At 43.9% G+C, this 4,909-nt stretch overlaps 1 protein-coding gene across 1 annotated transcript in view; it reads right to left on the reverse strand.

Moving 5' to 3' along the window:
• The window catches only part of PKP4 (plakophilin 4), a 228,135-nt gene extending 224,831 nt beyond the window's left edge, over nucleotides 1-3,304 (reverse strand). The window contains exon 1 of the mRNA XM_019636845.1: nucleotides 3,216-3,304. The gene's annotated coding sequence lies outside the window, so the exon portion shown is untranslated. The remainder of the gene's footprint in view (nucleotides 1-3,215) is intronic.
• Nucleotides 3,305-4,909: the final 1,605 nt, after the last annotated feature.

Raw genomic sequence — 4,909 nt, forward strand, 5'->3', positions numbered from 1 at the left:
TTGAGCTCTGAGCAACAGCGGTTCGAGTCCAGCCCGAGCTGAGCAGCCGCTGAGCTGCCAACAGGTAGCAGGATGGCTCAGCTAAAAAAAATAAACAAAAACAAACAAACAAACAAAAAAATTTACAATCCAATCTCTGAAAACATTTTATCATCTGTTATCAATCATTATATATGAGCCATAGTAAGCTATAACATTATGAAGACTGTGAATAATAAAATGATCAGCAAGGTAGCCAACATTTATTGGTGTATCAAATAAAAGTAAATCTAAATTATAAAAAGAAAAAACAACTTAAACCAATGACAAATGGAATACCTGCGGTATTCTAAGCTTAATTGAAGTGCACCATCATATAATTCAGTTATGGTAACACTGTCCCCAAAAGATTAACATAATTCCATTGAATTATTAAAGTGGTAATGTGAGCAACATTTGAATATTGTACAACTTTTCAAATGAAGCCAGCAAGCACATATATTATTGGTCTTTGTGACTGAGGACGTGATCTCCTTACCCTAAAAGAAGCCTGTTATTTCTTACTACTGGACATCAAGCTGACCAGCTGACTGGTATCATAACTTACTGGCAGTGTTTGAAGCATTACATTCAGGTAGGCTTCAAGTTTTATTACCTTTTCTCTGTTTGCCGCTATTTGTAGGCACAGTTTGGGAGTGAAATAGTTACCTAATTTTCCAAACATATCCAGTCCACTGGTGTTATGTTTCAGATTCTTCTTCCCCCTTCAGTGCAGGAAAGGCACTACAAAACCATCTAACACACTGAATTATCATATCCCAGTACAGAGAAGGCATGAATGCAACTTCCCGAAGTGACATACAATTCCATGGATGTTTATGCCCTAGAGTAACCCTAGAACAATAGCCTCTACTTTATCTTCCAGTTAAGAATGATGTCCATTTTAGAATTAAGCAATTTAGGAATTTGCCTCTTGAATGAGATAGAAAAAACAAACAAAAACCCATTACATTACAGAGCATTCTCAAAATATCTTAATATTTCAAGGTGAGGGGCTGGACTTACCAAAAGAGTTGGCATCATTTAGGGTATGAAAATTCTCTATTTAAATCAATCCCTGGTCAGCAGCATGAAAATCATTCAGTTTTAAAATTGGCAATAACTGGATTTTTTTAATAAGTGGACTTAAAATCCTTAATTAAATTTACTTCCTTAATTTGTATAGCTCAGAAAAGAAAATTGCATTTCTGACTATATATAGACTTAATCAAAATACGCAAGTCATTCAGTTGCTAAACTTTTCTTTAAACTGAGTTTGGTTGTAGTTTCTTTAAATTCAAATTACAATATTAGAACTATTCACAGAATGAAATTTTGGTTTATTCAGTTTGTAAATGCAACCATGACACACGTATATCTTTCTGGATAAATGCCAGCTGCCCCTACTTTCTGCTTACGTTCTCTTATGCTCTCATCACTATCCTGCTCCCCATCTCCCTCCAAATACAGTATAGATAAGTAAGATAACTGAACACTTAGTTCCCCAATTTAGAATCTTCAGTGTAACATATAAAATATGAAATGCAGCATCTTCTTCTTATATAATAGTGGGGGGTGGGGTGGGAGGAGGGAATGTTCAATACTTAGTTAAAACACAGTGCATGCTGTTTTCAATTGTGATCACCTGTTTAACACTTTCTCTCTTCAAGCATCTATAATAGAATACATTTCTAACGTAAAGCCTACCTTTACTTGAATGAGTAAAACTATTTGCACAGCCAATCCTGTATATGCATTATCTATATATTGAATGGGTTATTTCAATTTCTAATGTAACAGAAACTAAATATGCTTTTACTTCTAATCTTCACATCAAATCAAATAAGCACGTGTTAAACTCTGCTGTAATGTGATACTGTTACATAATAAGTTTCCTGTTGGCATCTACAAACACCTCCCAATATCCTACAGTGTTGCTAACTCTAATTTAGAGCTAAACCTCTAAATTAAGAGGTCCGCTTATTATGGACATACCTGAAAAACAGTGTAGCAGGCAAAACACACAATCTTTCCCAGCTCAGTTTTTTCCTCTTCTATTTCTCCTTTCCATTAGGTCCTTAACTCATCTTATACTTTTCAATGCCCTTGACCCACCCAAAGTGAGTGTTGAAAGACAGCTAGACAACCAACTTATTATATTCCTGAATCTGACACAAAATAACCAAGTGTAAACAAACTCCAAAGCAAACTGTGTCAAATAAAAGCACACATAGTATGCTTTTCAACATCCAGAAACACTTATTTTGAACATCAGTTGTTCTCATTTTCAGGTTGCCCATTTTCCATAACTGTTACACAGGCACCAGAAAGATACTTTGATAGCAATATGCTGCATTGAAAAAGAGAAACAGTTTTCTACCTTCCCATTTAAAATAAAAGAATCTAAGACCAATTCCAGAAAATTATCTTCTGTTAAAAACTTGCTTTTCTGCATTAAAGAAAATAAAATTTGACCAAAAATGTAAAGTGATCATTATTGATTTTACACATTAATAATTACCATTCTTTAAAAGTTGTAGGGCTGTTTATTATTGCTTTTTCAAACGCAGTAACAACAACAAAAAAAGAACTGCTACCTCGACTAATAAATTACATCTTTAAATATACATGATTGTGTTGTTCCCGTGTTACTTTCAATGGTAACTAACACGCCCCGAATTTAACTGTACCAGACAGTTCTATCTGTCCCATCGCTGACCAAACACTGCTTCTCTGTTTCTATTCATTATATATTATAAGAGGTCTAAACACAGCCCAGTATGACAAGAAAAATTACAATTCTTATGACAGCAAAGCGATGCATTCAAGATCTCTTTTGCAGTACATCCCCGTCCACGAGCATTAACAGACATTTTTTGATAGAGCTAAAATATGCTGGCTGCAAGCTCATTACTCTAAGAACCTTCTGCACCCTTTCCTGCAGGTTTTCATAAAACCCCCGGAAAAACTAGGCACAATTAAAACCTTGCAAACCAAACTTGCCAAGAACCTTGTGCAATGATCAATAGCCTTAGCTACGCTGCCATCGGCCCCAAATTCACGGTCCTGAAGACCAATGCAGCAAAAACCCAAACGAAAGGCTAGAGGAAGCCCAACAGAACTGCCGCGCTTCCCCTCAGCCGCCCTCTCTGCCGCATGAAGAGGCAAAGGGAGGAGAGGAGTGAAGCGAGCCTCACCAGCTCCGAAGATGCTCCGGTGACCTCTGGCTGCACGGCGGGAGCTGGGCCAGGAAGGCTCTAGGGCAGCCGCGGCGGGCCCTCTGGACTATGCCCCTGGTGCATTCCTCGCATTCCTGCACAATCTGTCTCCAGCCGAGGAGCCCGTGGCGTGCGTCCCCCCCGGACACAGACACCTGCCTATTGCTGCGCCCCGAGCGGCCACGGCCGCCGCGGCGCCTCCAGTGCCCGCGCTCGCTGTCTTGTCGCACTCAGCCAACACGCAGCCAAACCCCGGCCCCGCCGCTCACCCCTTCGTTTCCCCGGTAGGGGAAAAAAAAAGAGAGGGCCGGACAGCTCCAGCGCCCGGCAGGGACACCCGATCCGCCAGGGGGGTGCCGCAGCTCCACTTCAACTACTGGCAGGGAAAGGAGGAAGCGGCGGCGCAGGAGGATAGCTGGGGAAGCTCGGGGCTGGGGAACCGGGAGGGGTGGAGCGTGAACCTACGCCGCGAGGCAAGAAGGGCGCACTGGACAGAGCCGGGTGGGCAGGACCGGCAGGAGTGCGGGGCTCAGGGGGGCAAGCGCGAGGCCGCGCGGCAGCAGGGGCGTGGGAGGGCGGGGAGGAGGCAAGATCTGGGGCGGGAGGGACGGACAGACGGCCCCGAAAGCTGGGGAAGGCGGGCGCCTCGGGGTGTTGGGGGGCGCGGGGCGGCGTGCCAGGCGGGCAGGAGCTGGGAAGCCTCCCGGCAGGCGTCCAGCAGGGCTCGGCGTGGCGCTCCAGTTAGGAGCTGGGGGGGCTCTCGATCCGAAAAGGCCAAGGTGGGGAGGGGTCACGCGCGATGTGTAGGGGAGACCCGAGGAGAGTAATCACCGGGAAAAGCAAATGGAGGGTGAAACTTGTGCGCCTGCCGGGGGGAGGGGAGCAGGCAGGCGAGTGCGGGCAGGAACACGAGGCGGGGCAGGAAAGCCAAGGCGGCCGCGAGGCGGTGCGGACCGAGTAACGGGAGGGAGGCGCCCGTCCCCCCCGCCGTGCCCCTCGCAGGCAGGTCCCGGCTGGGGCGCGAGGGGCCGGNCTCGCCAGAGAAGAGCGCAATGATGGTGCCAACTTGGGCCAGTGAAGCAACGTCTTCCACAACTAGACTGAAGAACAAAAGGACAGCAACTTTTCTGTTCCCATCCCCCAATTCCCCAATAAAAATCTTAAAAAAAAAAAGATGTCCTTTAAAAAAAAAAAACCCACACAAATGTAAGTATACTAATCCAAGTAAAATATTATCTTGTTGAAATTCACCACAATTTCTGAACAGTGGTGGTTTGTCTATACGCAAAAATTAGAGTTAAATGAAAAGTACCTATATTCTATCATGAGCTATGGATCAGTGAGTTCCTATGGAGATAAAGTGTTTATGGATATGCAACATGTTTTCAGAGGTACAACTCTGTCTCAGTAACTTAATGTCTTTGAGGACAAATCAAAACAAAACAAATGATAAGTGAGTCTTTCTCATTTTAACAAAACTAGTCCCCTCTAACCACCACCTAAACATTGCTTCTGTTTCTATCCAACCTTTGGAAAATTTAGTCTCAATCAGGTGCACAGCGGACTGACTGCTAACAAATGAATCCAAGAGGGCAGCCACTAACTCAGCCTGGACAGTGTCAAATGTTTTCTGGCTTCCACACTTATAGTGTTAGGAGCTGAACATTTCAGGT

This window comes from Hipposideros armiger, unplaced genomic scaffold, assembly GCF_001890085.2.
Source record: "Hipposideros armiger isolate ML-2016 unplaced genomic scaffold, ASM189008v1 scaffold_30, whole genome shotgun sequence".
Classification (NCBI taxonomy): domain Eukaryota; kingdom Metazoa; phylum Chordata; class Mammalia; order Chiroptera; family Hipposideridae; genus Hipposideros; species Hipposideros armiger.